Below are 8,374 nucleotides of genomic sequence, written 5' to 3'. Positions count from 1 at the left end.
CAATGTCCTCCAAGTGAAACGATACCTCTCGAGGTGCTAGCACCAGGTAGCTATTAGCTCCTGGTCTAGTTCTAAATTCTCATTAACTGTTCGATCTGGTGATGGTGCTGCCATCTATCGGTATAAAAAAATAATGGAGGCAAGGCACTTAGTATGCAGACATAAATACAGTTGTAGTCAGTTGTGACTCGGAATCGAAATCGAAAAATGCTCTAAATTTAAAAATACCGGTTACTACCGGCATGACTTGATATTTAACTATAACAGTCATAAACAATGGAATTTCAAATAAAAATAAGAAATAACAATGTTTAATTACACAAAATCGCAGATAACTGCAATTTTTACAGTAATACTCAGCTTTTTGTAATTATATATTGGTATTTCTCATTTTTAATTTTCAAGCACAAAGATCAACTTCAGTGAATTAGTGGAGTTAGGCGAAAGAAAAAAAAAACCAGAAGTGTTTCGATTGTTAACGCTGTCTGCTCTAGAGTAATGTTATTACTGAGACATAACGTACAAACCGTTCGCAAGGCTTTGATATCTTCTGATCTTCAACAGTAATTTTATTTAAAAAAAAGTTAAATAAAGAAATAAATATATATATATATATATATATATATATATATATATATATATATATATATATATATATATATATATATATATATATATATATATATATATATATATATATATATATATATATATATATATATATATATATATATATATATATATATATATATATATATATATATATATATACGCTACATATATAAAACAAGAGATACAATTTAAGACAAATTTAAAATAGAAATTCAAAGAAATTGAAAAATCAACGACATTAAAAAAAAAAAAAAAAACCGAAAGAATAAATACAAAAGTTTTTATTCTTTCTATAAATCTCTAAAAATCTCTAAACAAAAAGTATGTAAGTTGTTTTATTTACTGATTAAATTTAAAAATCCTTGTTATGATCACCTTAAACTTAACAGTATTATTTTGAATTTGTCGCATTATTTTCCAATTAAAGATATTCAGGTTAAACCTTCTTTTAGTTATGATATCCCACTTGGGCACAGAATTTTTAATTATAACACTTTTTGTAAAAATATCAATCTGATTCGGGATAAAGTGCAACGTTTTTGCCAAAAAGAAGATTTTGCTCCATTTGTCAATCAAGACCATAACCATATCATTACAGGAGATCTGAATATTATTGATAACATTTCCCTGCGCGATTTAATGAATAAAGGCACTAAATTCCGTCCTATTTTTTATTTCAGTAAAAAACACCTTTTAGGTTCATTTCTTGAAGATTTAGACTCTTACATTATAAAAACCTCATTTACGTACAACATTCCTTTGGAAGTGTTTGCGGAATGGAAGTGGAGATTTTACAATCATTTCAAAACTTTTCTACATAAATATCATATCAAAAATGTTTTCAAATTTACAGATTTTTCTCCCCATATCAAAGATTTTCAAGATTCTTTTATTATCGCCCCTATTGACAAAGCAGCCAACAACTTTTCAATTATTTGTAAAAAATTCTATCTCCAATTATTAGATGATGAACTAAAAACTCCTCCACATACAAAAAAGTTAACGCTTCGTATAACACCATTGCAAAAAAGGTTATTGCCCTCAACAAAAAAGTTAATATTAATAACTCTAAAATTATTTTTCCGTATATCACCATATATCCCAAATTTCATAAAAATCCTGTAAAATTCCGCTATATAACATGTGGTTCCAACTCTTATATGAATTCCCCAGGAAAAATTTTTGTTAACTTGTTAAACTCAATTTTTAATAAAATTCTGGATGACGGCCACACTTGGATCATTAAGAATAATAAACCTGTTCTTGAATTTCTGAAATATAATACAATCGAATGTATCTATTCTTTTGATTTCAAAGACCTCTTTACAAGTATATCTATTTCTAGTTTAAAAGATGTTCTTATGTCATACTTTTATGACTTTAGCAACACGCTGGACATTAATGAAAATGGATGGTCCGATTTAATTAATTACTGTTTGTTTAACAGCTACATTTACAATGGTGAACATTGCTTTTTGCAAGTCAACGGTATTCCTCAGGGATCTAAGTTCTCTTCAGTATTAGCCAACCTGTACTTACACCACTTTGAAAAAAAACTTCACCTTTCCATTCCTAGGGCTTTCAGATACGTCGACGACTTCATTATTTTCAATTATCACAACTTTTTTAATGATTCCAAAAGTATTTATCCTCCCGAATTAGAACTTATCCACACCAATAATAATATCAATCAATCTGATTTCATGGATCTTAACATTTCTCTTTCGGATAATTCTGTGCATATTGATCTTTTTGATAAACGAATGTCCTTTCAATTCCATGTTAATCGTTTGATTTCATGGGATTCAAATATTTCTATTAAAGTTTTTCGTAAAACCTTGATTAATGAAATTAACAGAATTAAAACTATATGCAACAGAAATGATTTTGTTTCTAAAAATCTTAATTTAATGAAAAGCACTTTAGACTATAATCAAGTCCCTCAATCTTTTTATTTAAGCTACATTAGAAAAGTAGGGAATTGCATAGCAGAGTGAAGTATAGCGCAATTGTATTATTGCAGTAAGGCCACCTAAGCTATGAAGGTCTGCCAGGAGCTATCCTGAATATTTCTGATGTAACTTCCGATCCAATTTCTACTCCAGGTTTTTTCAACTCCACGGTTTTCAATTCCATGTCCCGCTACTGCCTTGTCCTAACTGCATCTTTGCCTGGCACGTGCCGGTCAATTTTAATTTCAATGTGCTCATTCCGTTTGGATGCACTCCGGAACTTTCTTGTGCTCTTTTATCTTAAGGTATGTTCTCTGATTCCTTTCTCATCTAAGGCTCTCGGGGGAGGTTAGCAAGCTATTGGGACCTTCCCTCTTGCTATAGTTCATTCCAATCTAAGTTGGCACTGAAGGGAAAGGTACGAGATGTGCTACTCCGCGTTGAGAAGTAGTTCTCGTAAATTTGGAGGTTTAAAAGGATGTAAATTGACAAAAGATGTTTAAAAAATAGAGAATGGGTGTGGTTGAGACACATAATTGAAGCTGTTATGTGTTAAATATATTTAATTTATAAGTATTTGATTACGAAGAAAAATCAAATCGCCGTAACTCGACTTCTGCCTTGGCGAAGATTTGAACTTTCAAGGTTGACCTTGGCGTGCCCCCCGTGGACCAGCAAACCCCAGAACTCGCTTCTCCCCACTTTGTATCGCCCGGGGGAAAACATCTGACTGTCATTATGACTCTTAAATGAGCATCTCCACATTGTGGTCAAAGCATTTCCGTCTGGTCTGTTGTCATTTCTGCTTTCCATCGTTATTTCCAATCGAACATATTTTTAAAAACAGTTTTCTTGAGTAAGAAATAAAAAATGAAATGAAATCATTAGTTTTCAATTATTTACTTGATGCAATTATAAATATAATGGGATTTTTTTTCTTTGAATTTGAGATTTATTACTTGGTAGGTTTAAATTGCTTTCGTTTTTTACATAATAAGCCCGAACTTGAAAAAAATTATTGTGAAAAAATCAAGAAAACCCGGATTTCGTTTGAATGTAACAAATACTTGTTATGTGAAAGAGTACATTACAAATCGTTGTTACGGCAAAAGTCGTTCTTTTTTTTTTTTTTTGAAAAGTTTATGGAGAAAAAAAAAATAATGCTCTCACGTATGTTACATTTAATACACATCTCTATCGAAATACGAAATTCTTCCGTCCCCCCCTCTAGGCTTAGAACCCCTGCCTTAAATTAAATTTTTATAGGAAGAGAATTTACTCACTCCCAAAGTTAACATATAGGCTACAATAATTTACGCTCAGATAAGTAAAATAATTTTTAATGAATTGAGTTTCGGGGTTAATCATTTACTTTCACAGTCACGCAAAATTGAGAGCTATATCTTGTATTTCCACAAACCTCGATGTATTTTCGTTTATTATTTTTAATTTCTTTCATAAATAATTTGAGCTTAAAATCGAACGGTTAAATAAAATTCAACATTAATATCTTCTCTAACCTCTGAAATGTAGTCATAGCTATTTGTTTCCATTTAACTCTAGTGAAATTTCTAAGTTTTTATTTGGATAGATTTTTTTAAAAAAGGTAATCTTTTTGCCTCTCCAAAACTGGAGATTTCATCTTTGCTCTTTACCGTTCTTATTAGAGTGTATAAAAGGAAAACCCTTATACAGGGTTGATGTATATTATTTTAGATAATAGAACAACGTTGAGTCACACAAATTTGCCGAGAATTGCCGACACGTGTTTTGGAGTTTCAAGGAACACCCATTTTCTAATGCAGAAAAGCAAACTTTTTTCTGCGATGAAAAAGGGGCTCCTTGAAACATCAAACCAGGTGTCTGTAGTCCTCGAAATTTGTGCGATTTAACTTTGTCAGATTTTCGTTTACTTCTCTGAACAAAGGTGCTTCTTTCATTCATACATATATGTCTAAAAATACACAATGTCAACTTTTCCAAATGCTGGACACATTTGGTTTTTTAAATCAGCGGGATTATGAAAAATAATCCAAAAGAAAAAAAAAATAGTTCCTTATTTTATTCCAAAAGATTGAAACGAACTTAGGATGCATTTCTCAGCTCCAGAGAGCAAGTCGAGCACATGTGAAAAATTAAAGAGAAATGATTCAAAACAGAAGTAAAGGATGTGGGGGGTAACAAAGGTAAACTTTCCATGTCAGAGGCAAGGTAAAAGATCCACCTCTTAACAAACTAATAAGTAACTTCCGGAAAGGACTGAAAATTTACATTTCTTTTTTAGCTAAGTCTTGTTGATGAACTTAAATAATCTACAATAGAAAAACGAAGATGCGCTTTGAAGAACATGCTTGGTAGTTTTTCATTTGTTATACTTCTGAAAGAACGCGGTTTTTTTCGATGTCTTTGGTACCCATTATTACCATGGCAAATGTTCGCAGCTATTGTACTTAAGTTCTCCTCACCTTTATCAACTTCCGTCGTCTTATATTTTCTTTTGAAATAGATGATATATATACTGGATGGTCAGTATTTTGACAAGTGGGCACATGCTTTTTATCAGCGAAAGAAATCACTAGAGACAGAGTATACGTCTCTGTAAGAGCATGTTCTCTTCTTTTAATTATTACTGTAGATTAGTTTTTCAGCTATTTTTTCATCATTCAGAATTATTTGTTAATTACTTTGGTGACCGGTAGCTCTCTGCCGTTGCAAAATGCATACCCATTTACAGCCTTGCATTTGTGATAAAAATATGATGAAATATGTTTGAGACAAATCTAATTTCTTTGAAAAAATTAAAGAATAGTTGTTTCGTTCTTGATATTTTTTTACATTACTTTTTTCCCCTCGCCAAATTCGGCAAGTTCGCGCCGCTGACTGGCACGCGCCCTATGTAGAGTAACCTCGTTACCTTGACAACGGCTGCAATTCGGTTCGCCTAGCTTTCTCTTCAGTGCCAACTTAAATTGAAACGAACTATAGACAGAAAGGGTCTTGTGAACTTTAGGACCAATCCCCCCCCTTGATAAAGTGTTGGTCCTGGGTTCACCTTTTTCTTTTTCCATTTTGATGTTCTCGCTTTTTCATTTGCTTTTTTCATTTGTATTTTGACTGTTTGTGTGAATATATATATATATATATATATATATATATATATATATATATATATATATATATATATATATATATATATATATATATATATATATATATATATATATATATACATATATATAAGAGTTGTTCTGTTGCTACAATCAGTGCCATAGTTAGTATTGCAAAATTAATGAAAATTGGCTTCAAACCCCCTTTACTTTTGGAGAGTCACCCCTAACCCAAGGTGCGAGAGAGAGAGAGAGAGAGTCGGAGAGTTCCACCTAATAGTTTTTTTCAACTAAAGCACTGGCAACAGTTTTATTTACCAAGTACATTATTCCGACAGAGCCATTTTGGACCTTTTTTTCTTTTGGCATCGCCAACGAAAACGCCATTGTTTCATGACTATTCGTTGAAATATGAAGTTATCCTGACCATTAGTTTAAAAGTTAGAGCATTTTGAAGTCGTAACTTTAATGACAATCACCATTGTTACCATATTCACTTTGCGGCACCTCTTGCGCGGCCCCCGCTCGAACCGATGCTCAGGTGGCCAAAGTGAAAACAGCTTTGGATTCTGGCAGGCGTTTAACCATCGCCCTTATTAGTGAGGAGACCGAAGTTTCAGTGGGAACCGTCCACACTATTGTAACAAAGGATCTTGCAATGAGAAAAGTGTGCGCGTAGCTGGTGCCAATCTTGAGCGAGGAACAAATACTCTTGCGGGTGGAAATTTAGCCTTACGCCTCCTACAACCTAGACCTGGCTCCAGCAGACTTTTTCTAGCTTCCGTGGATGAAAATGGAGTTCAAAAGACATTAGTTTGACTCCATCGAGCCGGTTCAAGAGGTGACGACAAAGGTTCTCAACAGTATTCAGGAAACCGAATTCCAGCGGGCTTTTGACGAGTGGCAGACGCTAAAGTGGTGTAAGTGTATCGATGCAGGAGGATTGCATTTTGAATATTATTAAGTAATTGTAATAATACCTGCAATAAATTTTGATTTTTGGAATTCGTCCGATACTTATTGAACAGACCCTGTATGTCGTTACTTTTGTCGTATTATTTCCGGAAAATCCCTCCTAACCTTGTTTCTGAACTTTTCATACACGCGATAAACCAAGTCCCATTAGAAAATCATCGAATATTTTTAATAAAATCTATCTTATTCGAATATTTAAAAATTAGGTTACACCCATTACGGGAAACAAATAACTGAAAAAACTGCAGAATATGAGAATTAGAAGTAAAAATACAAAAGAAATACAATTTAAGGGTCAGTAAAACTGGAAGCAAAATTATATCCATTGGTGACTTTTTTTGTATGAATTATCTTTACCGATTTGAGGTGTCTACGAGGGGGGGGGGGGATTATTGCGACGACTGAGCTAAAGAAACTTTTAACGGGAAGTCATTTTAACTGGGTCTTCTTTTTTTTGGGGGGGGGGGCGGGTTCTAATTTCGAGGGGGGAGGACTACTTGGCATTTGAGGGGTTGCTTTTGGGGGGATAGGCACCTTAAAGATTTAAGGATTTATGACTCTGGTTTTTGTACCCAAATAATTAGAAACGAATAATTTGTATAGTTAATTTCTGATAAACAGGAAGTCCTTTTTTCTGGTTTCTTGTTCTAAATAAATTTAGATAGTAAATATTACAAATACTTGTAACTCTTAAAATGAAATGTTTGTGCGAGTGTTTCATTTTAAATGAAATACTCTCTCAATATTCTATTGTATTATTTGCATAAGACATTATGAATGCTTTCTGGTAAATTCATATGCAATCACTGCATTTTATTATTTTATTTATTTTTTTTTTTTTTGGTTTTTTTGAAACTTTTAGAAACTTATTTGGAAGAAGAGATTTTTTTTTTCTATTTGCCGTTCCTGGGTTATGCCTGTAGCAGACTGTGCTAATACCCTGGGCCCCCCTACCTCCTGTAAGGGTACGTAAGATTTTTCAAACCCCTTCCCCCTATTCTTACGTAGGATTCTATTTTGTTTTTCAAAGTAATAAAATGTTCTTAGCAAAGGATCAGTTACACTGAAACTTCCAGTCAAGATGCGGAAAGATAAAAATTGTCAACCTATTGTTTACAAACGCTCGCCAATGAATTTAAGGCGTCAAGGAGCAAGAAGTTAGTTTGCTCATCACGTGACCCATGCGCGCGGCAGTGTCCTCCTGATTTTAGAGTGGAATGCTATCTCTGTCCATCTTCACTCTGAGGTTTACCCCTTCGTGTGTGAACCTTGCTCACCGTGAGAAACGATATTACTCACCGCATCCCGTTGATTGATCTGAGTGCTGATTGTTTTATTGGCTGACGAGTGATTTATTTGAATGATTTTAAACGCAATTCTTTTCTGAGCAGGACAAAATCATTAAAATTTTGCGGTGAAAGGAAAAAAAAAAGAAAAACTAAAGAATTTTTCAATTGTCACGATTCAAAACGGTAGCCCAATGTTTAAGAGAGATAGAAACATACGTTAGATTTAAGCTGTTTAAATACAATTCCCAAAAATAAAAATTAAAGTCCTTTAAAGTACTCTTCAGCTAAAATTTTTAAACACAATAAATAAAACTGATAAATGGAAATAAAATTAAAAAAAAAGCAATTGACATTTAAATTTTTTTTGAATTAAATCAGAAAAGCTATAAGCTGAGCAACAGCAGAATGTAAGAACGTAAATAAAAATGAAAACTTGGAA

The sequence above is a fragment of the Uloborus diversus genome, chromosome 1 (assembly GCF_026930045.1).
Source record: "Uloborus diversus isolate 005 chromosome 1, Udiv.v.3.1, whole genome shotgun sequence".
NCBI lineage: Eukaryota > Metazoa > Arthropoda > Arachnida > Araneae > Uloboridae > Uloborus > Uloborus diversus.
The sequence above is the reverse complement of the archived record's forward strand: the minus strand, read 5'-3'. Positions refer to the sequence as shown.